The sequence below is a fragment of the Petromyzon marinus genome, unplaced genomic scaffold (assembly GCF_048934315.1).
Source record: "Petromyzon marinus isolate PM22_M1 ecotype Great Lakes invasive population unplaced genomic scaffold, UKy_Petmar_22M1.pri1.0 PM_G_Scaffold_19, whole genome shotgun sequence".
NCBI classification, from domain to species: domain Eukaryota; kingdom Metazoa; phylum Chordata; class Hyperoartia; order Petromyzontiformes; family Petromyzontidae; genus Petromyzon; species Petromyzon marinus.
In genome coordinates, this window is record NW_027422750.1 from 2,616,738 (window position 1) to 2,636,613 (window position 19,876).

A 19,876-nucleotide genomic window follows, 5' to 3' on the forward strand; every position below is an offset into this window, starting at 1 on the left:
TGGGTCTCTGTGTGAGTCTATGGGTCTCTGTGTGAGTAGTTTTTGGGTGTCTGTGTGATGAGTCTATGGGTCTCTGTGTGAGTCTATGGGTCTCTGTGTGAGTAGTCTATGGGTGTCTGTGTGATGAGTCTATGGGTCTCTGTGTGAGTAGTCTATGGGTGTCTGTGTGAGTAATCTATGGGTGTCTGTGTGAGTAGTCTATGGGTCTCTGTGTGATGAGTCTATGGGTCTCTGTGTGAGTAGTCTATGGGTGTCTGTGTGAGTAGTCTATGGGCCTCTGTGTGATGAGTCTATGGGTCTCTGTGTGAGTAGTCTATGGGTCTCTGTGTGAGTAGTCTATGGGTCTCTGTGTGATGAGTCTATGGGTCTCTGCGTGAGTAGTCTATGGGTGTCTGTGTGAGTCTATGGGTCTCTGTGTGAGTGGTCTATGGGTATCTGTGTGAGTCTATGGGTCTCTGTGTGATGAGTCTATGGGTCTCTGTGTGAGTAGTCTATGGGTGTCTGTGTGAGTCTATGGGTCTCTGTGTGAGAAGTCTATGGGTTTCTGTGTGAATAGTCTATGGGTCTTTGTGTGATGAGTCTATGGGTCTCAGTGTGAGTAGTCTATGGGTGTCTGTGTGAGTCTATGGGTCTCTGTGTGAGTAGTCTATGGGTATCTGTGTGAGTCTATGGGTCTCTGTGTGATTAGTCTATGGGTTTCTGTGTGAGTAGTCTATGGGTGTCTGTGTGATGAGTCTATGGGTCTCTGTGTGAGTAGTCTATGGGTGTCTGTGTGAGTAGTCTATGGGTGTCTGTGTGAGTAATCTGTGGGTCTCAGTGTGAGTCTATGGGTCTCTGTGTGATAAGTCTATGGGTCTCTGTGTGAGTAGTCTATGGGTCTCTGTGTGAGTAGTCTATGGGTGTCTGTGTGATGAGTCTATGGGTCTCTGTGTGAGTAGCTTATGGGTGTCTGTGTGATGAGTCTATGGGTCTCTGTGTGAGTAGTCTATGGGTGTCTGTGTGAGTAGTCTATGGGTCTCTGTGTGAGTAGTCTATGGGTCTCTGTGTGAGTAGTCTATGGGTCTCTGTGTGAGTCTATGGGTCTCTGTGTGAGTAGTCTTTGGGTGTCTGTGTGATGAGTCTATGGATCTCTGTGTGAGTAGTCTATGGGTGTCTGTGTGAGTCTATGGATCTCTGTGTGAGTAGTCTATGGGTCTCTGTGTGAGTAGTCTATGGGTCTCTGTGTGAGTCTATGGGTCTCTGTGTGAGTAGTCTTTGGGTGTCTGCGTGATGAGTCTATGGGTCTCTGTGTGGGTCTATGGGTCTCTGTGTGAGTAGTCTATGGGTGTCTGTGTGAGTAGGCTATGGGTCTCTGTGTGATGAGTCTATGGGTCTCTGTGTGAGTAGTCTATGGGTGTCTGTGTGAGTAGTCTATGGGTCTCCGTGTGATGAGTCTATGGGTCTCTGTGTGAGTAGTCTATGGGTGTCTGTGTGAGTAGTCTATGGGTCTCCGTGTGATGAGTCTATGGGTCTCTGTGTGAGTAGTCTATGGGTCTCCGTGTGATGAGTCTATGGGTCTCTGTGTGAGTAGTCTATGGGTGTCTCTGTGAGTAGTCTATGGGTCTCCGTGTGATGAGTCTATGGGTCTCTGTGTGAGTAGTCTATGGGTCTCTGTGTGAGTAGTCTATGGTCTCTGTGTGAGTCTATGGGTCTCCGTGTGATGAGTCTATGGGTCTCTGTGTGAGTAGTCTATGGGTGTCTATGTGAGTAGTCTATGGGTGTCTGTGTGAGTAATCTATGGGTCTCAGTGTGAGTCTATGGGTCTCTGTGTGATAAGTCTATGGGTATCTGTGTGAGTAGTCTATGGGTCTCTGTGTGAGTAGTCTATGGGTGTCTGTGTGAGTAGTCTATGGGTCTCTGTGTGAGTAGTCTATGGGTGTCTGTGTGATGAGTCTATGGGTCTCTGTGTGAGTAGTCTATGGGTGTCTGTGTGATGAGTCTATGGGTCTCTGTGTGAGTAGTTTATGGGTGTCTGTGTGATGAGTCTATGGGTCTCTGTGTGAGTAGTCTATGGGTGTCTGTGTGAGTAGTCTATGGGTCTCTGTGTGAGTAGTCTATGGGTCTCTGTTTGAGTAGTCTATGGGTCTCTGTGTGAGTAGTCTATGGGTCTCTGTGTGAGTCTATGGGTCTCTGTGTGAGTAGTCTTTGGGTGTCTGAGTGATGAGTCTATGGGTCTCTGTGTGAGTCTATGGGTCTCTGTGTGAGTAGTCTATGAGTGTCTGTGTGAGAAGGCTATGGGTCTCTGTGTGATGAGTCTATGGGTCTCTGTGTGAGTAGTCTATGGGTGTGTGTGTGAGTAGTCTATGGGTCTCTGTGTGAGTAGTCTATGGGTCTTTGTGTGAGTAGTCTATGGGTCTCTGTGTGAGTCTATGGGTCTCTGTGTGAGTAGTCTATGGGTCTTTGTGTGAGTAGTCTATGGGTCTCTGTGTGAGTCTATGGGTCTCTGTGTGAGTAGTTTTTGGGTGTCTGTGTGATGAGTCTATGGGTCTCTGTGTGAGTCTATGGGTCTCTGTGTGAGTAGTCTATGGGTGTCTGTGTGATGAGTCTATGGGTCTCTGTGTGAGTAGTCTATGGGTGTCTGTGTGAGTAATCTATGGGTGTCTGTGTGAGTAGTCTATGGGTCTCTGTGTGATGAGTCTATGGGTCTCTGTGTGAGTAGTCTATGGGTGTCTGTGTGAGTAGTCTATGGGCCTCTGTGTGATGAGTCTATGGGTCTCTGTGTGAGTAGTCTATGGGTCTCTGTGTGAGTAGTCTATGGGTCTCTGTGTGATGAGTCTATGGGTCTCTGCGTGAGTAGTCTATGGGTGTCTGTGTGAGTCTATGGGTCTCTGTGTGAGTGGTCTATGGGTATCTGTGTGAGTCTATGGGTCTCTGTGTGATGAGTCTATGGGTCTCTGTGTGAGTAGTCTATGGGTCTCTGCGTGAGTCTATGGGTCTCTGTGTGAGTAGTCTATGGGTCTCTGTGTGAGTCTGTGGGTCTCTGTGTGAGTAGTCTATGGGTCTCTGTGTGATGAGTCTATGGGTCTCTTTGTGAGTAGTCTATGGGTCACTGTGTGATGAGTCTATGGATCTCTGTGTGAGTAGTCTATGGGTGTCTGTGTGAGTCTATGGATCTCTGTGTGAGTAGTCTATGGGTTTCTGTGTGAGTAGTCTATGGGTCTATGTGTGATGAATCTATGGGTCTCTGTGTGAGTAGTCTATGGGTGTCTGTGTGAGTCTATGGGGCTCTGTGTGAGTAGTCTATGGATATCTGTGTGAGTCTATGGGTCTCTGTGTGATGAGTCTATGGGTCTCTGTGTGAGTAGTCTATGGGTCTCTGTGTGAGTAGTCTATGGGTGTCTGTGTGAGTAGTCTATGGGTCTCAGTGTGAGTCTATGGGTCTCTGTGTGATGAGTGTATGGGTCTCTATGTGAGTAGTCTATGGGTCTCTGTGTGAGTAGTCTATGGGTGTCTGTGTGAGTAGTATATGGGTCTCTGTGTGAGTAGTCTATGGGTGTCTGAGTAGTCTATGGGTCTCTGTGTGAGTAGTCTATGGGTCTCTGTGTGAGTCTATGGGTCTCTGTGTGAGTAGTTTTTGGGTGTCTGTGTGATGAGTCTATGGGTCTCTGTGTGAGTCTATGGGTCTCTGTGTGAGTAGTCTATGGGTGTCTGTGTGATGAGTCTATGGGTCTCTGTGTGAGTAGTCTATTGGTGTCTGTGTGAGTAGTCTATGGGTGTCTGTGTGAGTAGTCTATGGGTCTCTGTGTGATGAGTCTATGGGTCTCTGTGTGAGTAGTCTATGGGTGTCTGTGTGAGTAGTCTATGGGTCTCTGTGTGATGAGTCTATGGGTCTCTGTGTGAGTAGTCTATGGGTCTCTGTGTGAGTAGTCTAAGGGTCTCTGTGTGATGAGTCTATGGGTCTCTGTGTGAGTAGTCTATGGATGTCTGTGTGAGTCTATGGGTCTCTGTGTGAGAAGTCTATGGGTTTCTGTGTGAATAGTCTATGGGTCTCTGTGTGATGAGTCTATGGGTCTCAGTGTGAGTAGTCTATGGGTGTCTGTGTGAGTCTATGGGTCTCTGTGTGAGTAGTCTATGGGTATCTGTGTGAGTCTATGGGTCTCTGTGTGATTAGTCTATGGGTTTCTGTGTGAGTAGTCTATGGGTGTCTGTGTGATGAGTCTATGGGTCTCTGTGTGAGTAGTCTATGGGTGTCTGTGTGAGTAGTCTATGGGTGTCTGTGTGAGTAATCTGTGGGTCTCAGTGTGAGTCTATGGGTCTCTGTGTGATAAGTCTATGGGTCTCTGTGTGAGTAGTCTATGGGTCTCTGTGTGAGTAGTCTATGGGTGTCTGTGTGATGAGTCTATGAGTCTCTGTGTGAGTAGCTTATGGGTGTCTGTGTGATGAGTCTTTGGGTCTCTGTGTGAGTAGTCTATGGGTGTCTGTGTGAGTAGTCTATGGGTCTCTGTGTGAGTAGTCTATGGGTCTCTGTGTGAGTAGTCTATGGGTCTCTGTGTGAGTCTATGGGTCTCTGTGTGAGTAGTCTTTGGGTGTCTGTGTGATGAGTCTATGGATCTCTGTGTGAGTAGTCTATGGGTGTCTGTGTGAGTCTATGGATCTCTGTGTGAGTAGTCTATGGGTCTTTGTGAGTAGTCTATGGGTGTCTGTGTGAGTACTCTGTGGGTCTCTGTGTGAGTAGTCTATGGGTCTCTGTGTGAGTAGTCTATGGGTCTCTGTGTGAGTCTATGGGTCTCTGTGTGAGTAGTCTTTGGGTGTCTGTGTGATGAGTCTATGGGTCTCTGTGTGGGTCTATGGGTCTCTGTGTGAGTAGTCTATGGGTGTCTGTGTGAGTAGGCTATGGGTCTCTGTGTGATGAGTCTATGGGTCTCTGTGTGAGTAGTCTATGGGTGTCTGTGTGAGTAGTCTATGGGTCTCCGTGTGATGAGTCTATGGGTCTCTGTGTGAGTAGTCTATGGGTGTCTGTGTGAGTAGTCTATGGGTCTCCGTGTGATGAGTCTATGGGTCTCTGTGTGAGTAGTCTATGGGTCTCTGTGTGAGTAGTCTATGGGTCTCTGTGTGAGTCTATGGGTCTCCGTGTGATGAGTCTATGGGTCTCTGTGTGAGTAGTCTATGGGTCTCTGTGTGAGTAGTCTATGGGTCTCTGTGTGAGTAGTCTATGGGTCTCTGTGTGAGTAGTCCATGGGTCTCTGTGTGATGAGTCTATGGGTCTCTGTGTGAGTAGTCTATGGGTCTCTGTGTGAGTAGTCTATGGGTGTCTGTGTGAGTAGTCTATGGGTCTCAGTGTGAGTCTATGGGTCTCTGTGTGATGAGTGTATGGGTCTCTATGTGAGTAGTCTATGGGTCTCTGTGTGAGTAGTCTATGGGTGTCTGTGTGAGTAGTATATGGGTCTCTGTGTGAGTAGTCTATGGGTGTCTGAGTAGTCTATGGGTCTCTGTGTGAGTAGTCTATGGGTCTCTGTGTGAGTCTATGGGTCTCTGTGTGAGTAGTTTTTGGGTGTCTGTGTGATGAGTCTATGGGTCTCTGTGTGAGTCTATGGGTCTCTGTGTGAGTAGTCTATGGGTGTCTGTGTAATGAGTCTATGGGTCTCTGTGTGAGTAGTCTATTGGTGTCTGTGTGAGTAGTCTATGGGTGTCTGTGTGAGTAGTCTATGGGTCTCTGTGTGATGAGTCTATGGGTCTCTGTGTGAGTAGTCTATGGGTGTCTGTGTGAGTAGTCTATGGGTCTCTGTGTGATGAGTCTATGGGTCTCTGTGTGAGTAGTCTATGGGTCTCTGTGTGAGTAGTCTAAGGGTCTCTGTGTGATGAGTCTATGGGTCTCTGTGTGAGTAGTCTATGGATGTCTGTGTGAGTCTATGGGTCTCTGTGTGAGAAGTCTATGGGTTTCTGTGTGAATAGTCTATGGGTCTCTGTGTGATGAGTCTATGGGTCTCAGTGTGAGTAGTCTATGGGTGTCTGTGTGAGTCTATGGGTCTCTGTGTGAGTAGTCTATGGGTATCTGTGTGAGTCTATGGGTCTCTGTGTGATTAGTCTATGGGTTTCTGTGTGAGTAGTCTATGGGTGTCTGTGTGATGAGTCTATGGGTCTCTGTGTGAGTAGTCTATGGGTGTCTGTGTGAGTAGTCTATGGGTGTCTGTGTGAGTAATCTGTGGGTCTCAGTGTGAGTCTATGGGTCTCTGTGTGATAAGTCTATGGGTCTCTGTGTGAGTAGTCTATGGGTCTCTGTGTGAGTAGTCTATGGGTGTCTGTGTGATGAGTCTATGAGTCTCTGTGTGAGTAGCTTATGGGTGTCTGTGTGATGAGTCTATGGGTCTCTGTGTGAGTAGTCTATGGGTGTCTGTGTGAGTAGTCTATGGGTCTCTGTGTGAGTAGTCTATGGGTCTCTGTGTGAGTAGTCTATGGGTCTCTGTGTGAGTCTATGGGTCTCTGTGTGAGTAGTCTTTGGGTGTCTGTGTGATGAGTCTATGGATCTCTGTGTGAGTAGTCTATGGGTGTCTGTGTGAGTCTATGGATCTCTGTGTGAGTAGTCTATGGGTCTTTGTGTGAGTAGTCTATGGGTGTCTGTGTGAGTACTCTGTGGGTCTCTGTGTGAGTAGTCTATGGGTCTCTGTGTGAGTAGTCTATGGGTCTCTGTGTGAGTCTATGGGTCTCTGTGTGAGTAGTCTTTGGGTGTCTGTGTGATGAGTCTATGGGTCTCTGTGTGGGTCTATGGGTCTCTGTGTGAGTAGTCTATGGGTGTCTGTGTGAGTAGGCTATGGGTCTCTGTGTGATGAGTCTATGGGTCTCTGTGTGAGTAGTCTATGGGTGTCTGTGTGAGTAGTCTATGGGTCTCCGTGTGATGAGTCTATGGGTCTCTGTGTGAGTAGTCTATGGGTGTCTGTGTGAGTAGTCTATGGGTCTCCGTGTGATGAGTCTATGGGTCTCTGTGTGAGTAGTCTATGGGTGTCTGTGTGAGTAGTCTATGGGTCTCCGTGTGATGAGTCTATGGGTCTCTGTGTGAGTAGTCTATGGGTGTCTGTGTGATGAGTCTATGGGTCTCTGTGTGAGTAGTCTATTGGTGTCTGTGTGAGTAGTCTATGGGTGTCTGTGTGAGTAGTCTATGGGTCTCTGTGTGATGAGTCTATGGGTCTCTGTGTGAGTAGTCTATGGGTGTCTGTGTGAGTAGTCTATGGGTCTCTGTGTGATGAGTCTATGGGTCTCTGTGTGAGTAGTCTATGGGTCTCTGTGTGAGTAGTCTAAGGGTCTCTGTGTGATGAGTCTATGGGTCTCTGTGTGAGTAGTCTATGGATGTCTGTGTGAGTCTATGGGTCTCTGTGTGAGAAGTCTATGGGTTTCTGTGTGAATAGTCTATGGGTCTCTGTGTGATGAGTCTATGGGTCTCAGAGTGAGTAGTCTATGGGTGTCTGTGTGAGTCTATGGGTCTCTGTGTGAGTAGTCTATGGGTATCTGTGTGAGTCTATGGGTCTCTGTGTGATTAGTCTATGGGTTTCTGTGTGAGTAGTCTATGGGTGTCTGTGTGATGAGTCTATGGGTCTCTGTGTGAGTAGTCTATGGGTGTCTGTGTGAGTAGTCTATGGGTGTCTGTGTGAGTAATCTGTGGGTCTCAGTGTGAGTCTATGGGTCTCTGTGTGATAAGTCTATGGGTCTCTGTGTGAGTAGTCTATGGGTCTCTGTGTGAGTAGTCTATGGGTGTCTGTGTGATGAGTCTATGAGTCTCTGTGTGAGTAGCTTATGGGTGTCTGTGTGATGAGTCTTTGGGTCTCTGTGTGAGTAGTCTATGGGTGTCTGTGTGAGTAGTCTATGGGTCTCTGTGTGAGTAGTCTATGGGTCTCTGTGTGAGTAGTCTATGGGTCTCTGTGTGAGTCTATGGGTCTCTGTGTGAGTAGTCTTTGGGTGTCTGTGTGATGAGTCTATGGATCTCTGTGTGAGTAGTCTATGGGTGTCTGTGTGAGTCTATGGATCTCTGTGTGAGTAGTCTATGGGTCTTTGTGAGTAGTCTATGGGTGTCTGTGTGAGTACTCTGTGGGTCTCTGTGTGAGTAGTCTATGGGTCTCTGTGTGAGTAGTCTATGGGTCTCTGTGTGAGTCTATGGGTCTCTGTGTGAGTAGTCTTTGGGTGTCTGTGTGATGAGTCTATGGGTCTCTGTGTGGGTCTATGGGTCTCTGTGTGAGTAGTCTATGGGTGTCTGTGTGAGTAGGCTATGGGTCTCTGTGTGATGAGTCTATGGGTCTCTGTGTGAGTAGTCTATGGGTGTCTGTGTGAGTAGTCTATGGGTCTCCGTGTGATGAGTCTATGGGTCTCTGTGTGAGTAGTCTATGGGTGTCTGTGTGAGTAGTCTATGGGTCTCCGTGTGATGAGTCTATGGGTCTCTGTGTGAGTAGTCTATGGGTCTCTGTGTGAGTAGTCTATGGGTCTCTGTGTGAGTCTATGGGTCTCCGTGTGATGAGTCTATGGGTCTCTGTGTGAGTAGTCTATGGGTCTCTGTGTGAGTAGTCTATGGGTCTCTGTGTGAGTAGTCTATGGGTCTCTGTGTGAGTAGTCCATGGGTCTCTGTGTGATGAGTCTATGGGTCTCTGTGTGAGTAGTCTATGGGTCTCTGTGTGAGTAGTCTATGGGTGTCTGTGTGAGTAGTCTATGGGTCTCAGTGTGAGTCTATGGGTCTCTGTGTGATGAGTGTATGGGTCTCTATGTGAGTAGTCTATGGGTCTCTGTGTGAGTAGTCTATGGGTGTCTGTGTGAGTAGTATATGGGTCTCTGTGTGAGTAGTCTATGGGTGTCTGAGTAGTCTATGGGTCTCTGTGTGAGTAGTCTATGGGTCTCTGTGTGAGTCTATGGGTCTCTGTGTGAGTAGTTTTTGGGTGTCTGTGTGATGAGTCTATGGGTCTCTGTGTGAGTCTATGGGTCTCTGTGTGAGTAGTCTATGGGTGTCTGTGTAATGAGTCTATGGGTCTCTGTGTGAGTAGTCTATTGGTGTCTGTGTGAGTAGTCTATGGGTGTCTGTGTGAGTAGTCTATGGGTCTCTGTGTGATGAGTCTATGGGTCTCTGTGTGAGTAGTCTATGGGAGTCTGTGTGAGTAGTCTATGGGTCTCTGTGTGATGAGTCTATGGGTCTCTGTGTGAGTAGTCTATGGGTCTCTGTGTGAGTAGTCTAAGGGTCTCTGTGTGATGAGTCTATGGGTCTCTGTGTGAGTAGTCTATGGATGTCTGTGTGAGTCTATGGGTCTCTGTGTGAGAAGTCTATGGGTTTCTGTGTGAATAGTCTATGGGTCTCTGTGTGATGAGTCTATGGGTCTCAGTGTGAGTAGTCTATGGGTGTCTGTGTGAGTCTATGGGTCTCTGTGTGAGTAGTCTATGGGTATCTGTGTGAGTCTATGGGTCTCTGTGTGATTAGTCTATGGGTTTCTGTGTGAGTAGTCTATGGGTGTCTGTGTGATGAGTCTATGGGTCTCTGTGTGAGTAGTCTATGGGTGTCTGTGTGAGTAGTCTATGGGTGTCTGTGTGAGTAATCTGTGGGTCTCAGTGTGAGTCTATGGGTCTCTGTGTGATAAGTCTATGGGTCTCTGTGTGAGTAGTCTATGGGTCTCTGTGTGAGTAGTCTATGGGTGTCTGTGTGATGAGTCTATGAGTCTCTGTGTGAGTAGCTTATGGGTGTCTGTGTGATGAGTCTATGGGTCTCTGTGTGAGTAGTCTATGGGTGTCTGTGTGAGTAGTCTATGGGTCTCTGTGTGAGTAGTCTATGGGTCTCTGTGTGAGTAGTCTATGGGTCTCTGTGTGAGTCTATGGGTCTCTGTGTGAGTAGTCTTTGGGTGTCTGTGTGATGAGTCTATGGATCTCTGTGTGAGTAGTCTATGGGTGTCTGTGTGAGTCTATGGATCTCTGTGTGAGTAGTCTATGGGTCTTTGTGTGAGTAGTCTATGGGTGTCTGTGTGAGTACTCTGTGGGTCTCTGTGTGAGTAGTCTATGGGTCTCTGTGTGAGTAGTCTATGGGTCTCTGTGTGAGTCTATGGGTCTCTGTGTGAGTAGTCTTTGGGTGTCTGTGTGATGAGTCTATGGGTCTCTGTGTGGGTCTATGGGTCTCTGTGTGAGTAGTCTATGGGTGTCTGTGTGAGTAGGCTATGGGTCTCTGTGTGATGAGTCTATGGGTCTCTGTGTGAGTAGTCTATGGGTGTCTGTGTGAGTAGTCTATGGGTCTCCGTGTGATGAGTCTATGGGTCTCTGTGTGAGTAGTCTATGGGTGTCTGTGTGAGTAGTCTATGGGTCTCCGTGTGATGAGTCTATGGGTCTCTGTGTGAGTAGTCTAAGGGTCTCTGTGTGATGAGTCTATGGGTCTCTGTGTGAGTAGTCTATGGATGTCTGTGTGAGTCTATGGGTCTCTGTGTGAGAAGTCTATGGGTTTCTGTGTGAATAGTCTATGGGTCTCTGTGTGATGAGTCTATGGGTCTCAGTGTGAGTAGTCTATGGGTGTCTGTGTGAGTCTATGGGTCTCTGTGTGAGTAGTCTATGGGTATCTGTGTGAGTCTATGGGTCTCTGTGTGATTAGTCTATGGGTTTCTGTGTGAGTAGTCTATGGGTGTCTGTGTGATGAGTCTATGGGTCTCTGTGTGAGTAGTCTATGGGTGTCTGTGTGAGTAGTCTATGGGTGTCTGTGTGAGTAATCTGTGGGTCTCAGTGTGAGTCTATGGGTCTCTGTGTGATAAGTCTATGGGTCTCTGTGTGAGTAGTCTATGGGTCTCTGTGTGAGTAGTCTATGGGTGTCTGTGTGATGAGTCTATGAGTCTCTGTGTGAGTAGCTTATGGGTGTCTGTGTGATGAGTCTATGGGTCTCTGTGTGAGTAGTCTATGGGTGTCTGTGTGAGTAGTCTATGGGTCTCTGTGTGAGTAGTCTATGGGTCTCTGTGTGAGTAGTCTATGGGTCTCTGTGTGAGTCTATGGGTCTCTGTGTGAGTAGTCTTTGGGTGTCTGTGTGATGAGTCTATGGATCTCTGTGTGAGTAGTCTATGGGTGTCTGTGTGAGTCTATGGATCTCTGTGTGAGTAGTCTATGGGTCTTTGTGTGAGTAGTCTATGGGTGTCTGTGTGAGTACTCTGTGGGTCTCTGTGTGAGTAGTCTATGGGTCTCTGTGTGAGTAGTCTATGGGTCTCTGTGTGAGTCTATGGGTCTCTGTGTGAGTAGTCTTTGGGTGTCTGTGTGATGAGTCTATGGGTCTCTGTGTGGGTCTATGGGTCTCTGTGTGAGTAGTCTATGGGTGTCTGTGTGAGTAGGCTATGGGTCTCTGTGTGATGAGTCTATGGGTCTCTGTGTGAGTAGTCTATGGGTGTCTGTGTGAGTAGTCTATGGGTCTCCGTGTGATGAGTCTATGGGTCTCTGTGTGAGTAGTCTATGGGTGTCTGTGTGAGTAGTCTATGGGTCTCCGTGTGATGAGTCTATGGGTCTCTGTGTGAGTAGTCTATGGGTCTCTGTGTGAGTAGTCTATGGGTCTCTGTGTGAGTCTATGGGTCTCCGTGTGATGAGTCTATGGGTCTCTGTGTGAGTAGTCTATGGGTCTCTGTGTGAGTAGTCTATGGGTCTCTGTGTGAGTAGTCTATGGGTCTCTGTGTGAGTAGTCCATGGGGCTCAGTGTGAGTCTATGGGTCTCTGTGTGATGAGTGTATGGGTCTCTATGTGAGTAGTCTATGGGTCTCTGTGTGAGTAGTCTATGGGTGTCTGTGTGAGTAGTATATGGGTCTCTGTGTGAGTAGTCTATGGGTGTCTGAGTAGTCTATGGGTCTCTGTGTGAGTAGTCTATGGGTCTCTGTGTGAGTCTATGGGTCTCTGTGTGAGTAGTTTTTGGGTGTCTGTGTGATGAGTCTATGGGTCTCTGTGTGAGTCTATGGGTCTCTGTGTGAGTAGTCTATGGGTGTCTGTGTGATGAGTCTATGGGTCTCTGTGTGAGTAGTCTATTGGTGTCTGTGTGAGTAGTCTATGGGTGTCTGTGTGAGTAGTCTATGGGTCCCTGTGTGATGAGTCTATGGGTCTCTGTGTGAGTAGTCTATGGGTGTCTGTGTGAGTAGTCTATGGGTCTCTGTGTGATGAGTCTATGGGTCTCTGTGTGAGTAGTCTATGGGCCTCTGTGTGAGTAGTCTAAGGGTCTCTGTGTGATGAGTCTATGGGTCTCTGTGTGAGTAGTCTATGGATGTCTGTGTGAGTCTATGGGTCTCTGTGTGAGAAGTCTATGGGTTTCTGTGTGAATAGTCTATGGGTCTCTGTGTGATGAGTCTATGGGTCTCAGTGTGAGTAGTCTATGGGTGTCTGTGTGAGTCTATGGGTCTCTGTGTGAGTAGTCTATGGGTATCTGTGTGAGTCTATGGGTCTCTGTGTGATTAGTCTATGGGTTTCTGTGTGAGTAGTCTATGGGTGTCTGTGTGATGAGTCTATGGGTCTCTGTGTGAGTAGTCTATGGGTGTCTGTGTGAGTAGTCTATGGGTGTCTGTGTGAGTAATCTGTGGGTCTCAGTGTGAGTCTATGGGTCTCTGTGTGATAAGTCTATGGGTCTCTGTGTGAGTAGTCTATGGGTCTCTGTGTGAGTAGTCTATGGGTGTCTGTGTGATGAGTCTATGAGTCTCTGTGTGAGTAGCTTATGGGTGTCTGTGTGATGAGTCTATGGGTCTCTGTGTGAGTAGTCTATGGGTGTCTGTGTGAGTAGTCTATGGGTCTCTGTGTGAGTAGTCTATGGGTCTCTGTGTGAGTAGTCTATGGGTCTCTGTGTGAGTCTATGGGTCTCTGTGTGAGTAGTCTTTGGGTGTCTGTGTGATGAGTCTATGGATCTCTGTGTGAGTAGTCTATGGGTGTCTGTGTGAGTCTATGGATCTCTGTGTGAGTAGTCTATGGGTCTTTGTGTGAGTAGTCTATGGGTGTCTGTGTGAGTACTCTGTGGGTCTCTGTGTGAGTAGTCTATGGGTCTCTGTGTGAGTAGTCTATGGGTCTCTGTGTGAGTCTATGGGTCTCTGTGTGAGTAGTCTTTGGGTGTCTGTGTGATGAGTCTATGGGTCTCTGTGTGGGTCTATGGGTCTCTGTGTGAGTAGTCTATGGGTGTCTGTGTGAGTAGGCTATGGGTCTCTGTGTGATGAGTCTATGGGTCTCTGTGTGAGTAGTCTATGGGTGTCTGTGTGAGTAGTCTATGGGTCTCCGTGTGATGAGTCTATGGGTCTCTGTGTGAGTAGTCTATGGGTGTCTGTGTGAGTAGTCTATGGGTCTCCGTGTGATGAGTCTATGGGTCTCTGTGTGAGTAGTCTATGGGTCTCTGTGTGAGTAGTCTATGGGTCTCTGTGTGAGTCTATGGGTCTCTGTGTGATGAGTCTATGGGTCTCTGTGTGAGTAGTCTATGGGTCTCTGTGTGAGTAGTCTATGGGTCTCTGTGTGAGTAGTCTATGGGTCTCTGTGTGAGTAGTCCATGGGTCTCTGTGTGAGTAGTCTATGGGTCTCTGCGTGAGTCTATGGGTCTCTGTGTGAGTAGTCTATGGGTCTCTGTGTGAGTCTGTGGGTCTCTGTGTGAGTAGTCTATGGGTCTCTGTGTGATGAGTCTATGGGTCTCTTTGTGAGTAGTCTATGGGTCACTGTGTGATGAGTCTATGGATCTCTGTGTGAGTAGTCTATGTGTGTCTGTGTGAGTCTATGGGGCTCTGTGTGAGTAGTCTATGGATATCTGTGTGAGTCTATGGGTCTCTGTGTGATGAGTCTATGGGTCTCTGTGTGAGTAGTCTATGGGTCTCTGTGTGAGTAGTCTATGGGCGTCTGTGTGAGTAGTCTATGGGTCTCAGTGTGAGTCTATCGGTCTCTGTGTGATGAGTGTATGGGTCTCTATGTGAGTAGTCTATGGGTCTCTGTGTGAGTAGTCTATGGGTGTCTGTGTGAGTAGTATATGGGTCTCTTTGTGAGTAGTCTATGGGTGTCTGTGTGAGTAGTCTATGGGTCTCTGTGTGAGTAGTCTATGGGTCTCTGTGTGAGTCTACGGGTCTCTGTGTGAGTAGTTTTTGGGTGTCTGTGTGATGAGTCTATGGGTCTCTGTGTGAGTCTATGGGTCTCTGTGTGAGTAGTCTATGGGTGTCTGTGTGATGAGTCTATGGGTCTCTGTGTGAGTAGTCTATTGGTGTCTGTGTGAGTAGTCTATGGGTGTCTGTGTGAGTAGTCTATGGGTCTCCGTGTGATGAGTCTATGGGTCTCTGTGTGAGTAGTCTATGGGTGTCTGTGTGAGTAGTCTATGGGTCTCCGTGTGATGAGTCTATGGGTCTCTGTGTGAGTAGTCTATGGGTCTCTGTGTGAGTAGTCTAAGGGTCTCTGTGTGATGAGTCTATGGGTCTCTGTGTGAGTAGTCTATGGGTGTCTGTGTGAGTCTATGGGTCTCTGTGTGAGTAGTCTATGGGTATCTGTGTGAGTCTATGGGTCTCTGTGTGATTAGTCTATGGGTTTCTGTGTGAGTAGTCTATGGGTGTCTGTGTGATGAGTCTATGGGTCTCTGTGTGAGTAGTCTATGGGTGTCTGTGTGAGTAGTCTATGGGTGTCTGTGTGAGTAATCTGTGGGTCTCAGTGTGAGTCTATGGGTCTCTGTGTGATAAGTCTATGGGTCTCTGTGTGAGTAGTCTATGGGTCTCTGTGTGAGTAGTCTATGGGTGTCTGTGTGATGAGTCTATGGGTCTCTGTGTGAGTAGCTTATGGGTGTCTGTGTGATGAGTCTATGGGTCTCTGTGTGAGTAGTCTATGGGTGTCTGTGTGAGTAGTCTTTGGGTCTCTGTGTGAGTAGTCTATGGGTCTCTGTGTGAGTAGTCTATGGGTCTCTGTGTGAGTCTATGGGTCTCTGTGTGAGTAGTCTATGGGTGTCTGTGTGAGTAGTCTATGGGTCTCTGTGTGATGAGTCTATGGGTCTCTGTGTGAGTAGTCTATGGGTCTCTGTGTGAGTAGTCTAAGGGTCTCTGTGTGATGAGTCTATGGGTCTCTGTGTGAGTAGTCTATGGATGTCTGTGTGAGTCTATGGGTCTCTGTGTGAGAAGTCTATGGGTTTCTGTGTGAATAGTCTATGGGTCTCTGTGTGATGAGTCTATGGGTCTCAGTGTGAGTAGTCTATGGGTGTCTGTGTGAGTCTATGGGTCTCTGTGTGAGTAGTCTATGGGTATCTGTGTGAGTCTATGGGTCTCTGTGTGATTAGTCTATGGGTTTCTGTGTGAGTAGTCTATGGGTGTCTGTGTGATGAGTCTATGGGTCTCTGTGTGAGTAGTCTATGGGTGTCTGTGTGAGTAGTCTATGGGTGTCTGTGTGAGTAATCTGTGGGTCTCAGTGTGAGTCTATGGGTCTCTGTGTGATAAGTCTATGGGTCTCTGTGTGAGTAGTCTATGGGTCTCTGTGTGAGTAGTCTATGGGTGTCTGTGTGATGAGTCTATGAGTCTCTGTGTGAGTAGCTTATGGGTGTCTGTGTGATGAGTCTATGGGTCTCTGTGTGAGTAGTCTATGGGTGTCTGTGTGAGTAGTCTATGGGTCTCTGTGTGAGTAGTCTATGGGTCTCTGTGTGAGTAGTCTATGGGTCTCTGTGTGAGTCTATGGGTCTCTGTGTGAGTAGTCTTTGGGTGTCTGTGTGATGAGTCTATGGATCTCTGTGTGAGTAGTCTATGGGTGTCTGTGTGAGTCTATGGATCTCTGTGTGAGTAGTCTATGGGTCTTTGTGTGAGTAGTCTATGGGTGTCTGTGTGAGTACTCTGTGGGTCTCTGTGTGAGTAGTCTATGGGTCTCTGTGTGAGTAGTCTATGGGTCTCTGTGTGAGTCTATGGGTCTCTGTGTGAGTAGTCTTTGGGTGTCTGTGTGATGAGTCTATGGGTCTCTGTGTGGGTCTATGGGTCTCTGTGTGAGTAGTCTATGGGTGTCTGTGTGAGTAGGCTATGGGTCTCTGTGTGATGAGTCTATGGGTCTCTGTGTGAGTAGTCTATGGGTGTCTGTGTGAGTAGTCTATGGGTCTCCGTGTGATGAGTCTATGGGTCTCTGTGTGAGTAGTCTATGGGTGTCTGTGTGAGTAGTCTATGGGTCTCCGTGTGATGAGTCTATGGGTCTCTGTGTGAGTAGTCTATGGGTCTCTGTGTGAGTAGTCTATGGGTCTCTGTGTGAGTCTATGGGTCTCCGTGTGATGAGTCTATGGGTCTCTGTGTGAGTAGTCTATGGGTCTCTGTGTGAGTAGTCTATGGGTCTCTGTGTGAGTAGTCTATGGGTCTCTGTGTGAGTAGTCCATGGGTCTCTGTGTGATGAGTCTATGGGTCTCTGTGTGAGTAGTCTATGGGTCTCTGTGTGAGTAGTCTATGGGTGTCTGTGTGAGTAGTCTATGGGTCTCAGTGTGAGTCTATGGGTCTCTGTGTGATGAGTGTATGGGTCTCTATGTGAGTAGTCTATGGGTCTCTGTGTGAGTAGTCTATGGGTGTCTGTGTGAGTAGTATATGGGTCTCTGTGTGAGTAGTCTATGGGTGTCTGAGTAGTCTATGGGTCTCTGTGTGAGTAGTCTATGGGTCTCTGTGTGAGTCTATGGGTCTCTGTGTGAGTAGTTTTTGGGTGTCTGTGTGATGAGTCTATGGGTCTCTGTGTGAGTCTATGGGTCTCTGTGTGAGTAGTCTATGGGTGTCTGTGTAATGAGTCTATGGGTCTCTGTGTGATGAGTCTATGGGTCTCTGTGTGAGTAGTCTATGGGTGTCTGTGTGAGTAGTCTATGGGTCTCTGTGTGATGAGTCTATGGGTCTCTGTGTGAGTAGTCTATGGGTCTCTGTGTGAGTAGTCTAAGGGTCTCTGTGTGATGAGTCTATGGGTCTCTGTGTGAGTAGTCTATGGATGTCTGTGTGAGTCTATGGGTCTCTGTGTGAGAAGTCTATGGGTTTCTGTGTGAATAGTCTATGGGTCTCTGTGTGATGAGTCTATGGGTCTCAGTGTGAGTAGTCTATGGGTGTCTGTGTGAGTCTATGGGTCTCTGTGTGAGTAGTCTATGGGTATCTGTGTGAGTCTATGGGTCTCTGTGTGATTAGTCTATGGGTTTCTGTGTGAGTAGTCTATGGGTGTCTGTGTGATGAGTCTATGGGTCTCTGTGTGAGTAGTCTATGGGTGTCTGTGTGAGTAGTCTATGGGTGTCTGTGTGAGTAATCTGTGGGTCTCAGTGTGAGTCTATGGGTCTCTGTGTGATAAGTCTATGGGTCTCTGTGTGAGTAGTCTATGGGTCTCTGTGTGAGTAGTCTATGGGTGTCTGTGTGATGAGTCTATGAGTCTCTGTGTGAGTAGCTTATGGGTGTCTGTGTGATGAGTCTATGGGTCTCTGTGTGAGTAGTCTATGGGTGTCTGTGTGAGTAGTCTATGGGTCTCTGTGTGAGTAGTCTATGGGTCTCTGTGTGAGTAGTCTATGGGTCTCTGTGTGAGTCTATGGGTCTCTGTGTGAGTAGTCTTTGGGTGTCTGTGTGATGAGTCTATGGATCTCTGTGTGAGTAGTCTATGGGTGTCTGTGTGAGTCTATGGATCTCTGTGTGAGTAGTCTATGGGTCTTTGTGTGAGTAGTCTATGGGTGTCTGTGTGAGTACTCTGTGGGTCTCTGTGTGAGTAGTCTATGGGTCTCTGTGTGAGTAGTCTATGGGTCTCTGTGTGAGTCTATGGGTCTCTGTGTGAGTAGTCTTTGGGTGTCTGTGTGATGAGTCTATGGGTCTCTGTGTGGGTCTATGGGTCTCTGTGTGAGTAGTCTATGGGTGTCTGTGTGAGTAGGCTATGGGTCTCTGTGTGATGAGTCTATGGGTCTCTGTGTGAGTAGTCTATGGGTGTCTGTGTGAGTAGTCTATGGGTCTCCGTGTGATGAGTCTATGGGTCTCTGTGTGAGTAGTCTATGGGTGTCTGTGTGAGTAGTCTATGGGTCTCCGTGTGATGAGTCTATGGGTCTCTGTGTGAGTAGTCTATGGGTCTCTGTGTGAGTAGTCTATGGGTCTCTGTGTGAGTCTATGGGTCTCCGTGTGATGAGTCTATGGGTCTCTGTGTGAGTAGTCTATGGGTCTCTGTGTGAGTAGTCTATGGGTCTCTGTGTGAGTAGTCTATGGGTCTCTGTGTGAGTAGTCCATGGGGCTCAGTGTGAGTCTATGGGTCTCTGTGTGATGAGTGTATGGGTCTCTATGTGAGTAGTCTATGGGTCTCTGCGTGAGTAGTCTATGGGTGTCTGTGTGAGTAGTATATGGGTCTCTGTGTGAGTAGTCTATGGGTGTCTGAGTAGTCTATGGGTCTCTGTGTGAGTAGTCTATGGGTCTCTGTGTGAGTCTATGGGTCTCTGTGTGAGTAGTTTTTGGGTGTCTGTGTGATGAGTCTATGGGTCTCTGTGTGAGTCTATGGGTCTCTGTGTGAGTAGTCTATGGGTGTCTGTGTGATGAGTCTATGGGTCTCTGTGTGAGTAGTCTATTGGTGTCTGTGTGAGTAGTCTATGGGTGTCTGTGTGAGTAGTCTATGGGTCCCTGTGTGATGAGTCTATGGGTCTCTGTGTGAGTAGTCTATGGGTGTCTGTGTGAGTAGTCTATGGGTCTCTGTGTGATGAGTCTATGGGTCTCTGTGTGAGTAGTCTATGGGCCTCTGTGTGAGTAGTCTAAGGGTCTCTGTGTGATGAGTCTATGGGTCTCTGTGTGAGTAGTCTATGGATGTCTGTGTGAGTCTATGGGTCTCTGTGTGAGAAGTCTATGGGTTTCTGTGTGAATAGTCTATGGGTCTCTGTGTGATGAGTCTATGGGTCTCAGTGTGAGTAGTCTATGGGTGTCTGTGTGAGTCTATGGGTCTCTGTGTGAGTAGTCTATGGGTATCTGTGTGAGTCTATGGGTCTCTGTGTGATTAGTCTATGGGTTTCTGTGTGAGTAGTCTATGGGTGTCTGTGTGATGAGTCTATGGGTCTCTGTGTGAGTAGTCTATGGGTGTCTGTGTGAGTAGTCTATGGGTGTCTGTGTGAGTAATCTGTGGGTCTCAGTGTGAGTCTATGGGTCTCTGTGTGATAAGTCTATGGGTCTCTGTGTGAGTAGTCTATGGGTCTCTGTGTGAGTAGTCTATGGGTGTCTGTGTGATGAGTCTATGAGTCTCTGTGTGAGTAGCTTATGGGTGTCTGTGTGATGAGTCTATGGGTCTCTGTGTGAGTAGTCTATGGGTGTCTGTGTGAGTAGTCTATGGGTCTCTGTGTGAGTAGTCTATGGGTCTCTGTGTGAGTAGTCTATGGGTCTCTGTGTGAGTCTATGGGTCTCTGTGTGAGAAGTCTTTGGGTGTCTGTGTGATGAGTCTATGGATCTCTGTGTGAGTAGTCTATGGGTGTCTGTGTGAGTCTATGGATCTCTGTGTGAGTAGTCTATGGGTCTTTGTGTGAGTAGTCTATGGGTGTCTGTGTGAGTACTCTGTGGGTCTCTGTGTGAGTAGTCTATGGGTCTCTGTGTGAGTAGTCTATGGGTCTCTGTGTGAGTCTATGGGTCTCTGTGTGAGTAGTCTTTGGGTGTCTGTGTGATGAGTCTATGGGTCTCTGTGTGGGTCTATGGGTCTCTGTGTGAGTAGTCTATGGGTGTCTGTGTGAGTAGGCTATGGGTCTCTGTGTGATGAGTCTATGGGTCTCTGTGTGAGTAGTCTATGGGTGTCTGTGTGAGTAGTCTATGGGTCTCCGTGTGATGAGTCTATGGGTCTCTGTGTGAGTAGTCTATGGGTGTCTGTGTGAGTAGTCTATGGGTCTCCGTGTGATGAGTCTATGGGTCTCTGTGTGCGTAGTCTATGGGTCTCTGTGTGAGTAGTCTATGGGTCTCTGTGTGAGTCTATGGGTCTCTGTGTGATGAGTCTATGGGTCTCTGTGTGAGTAGTC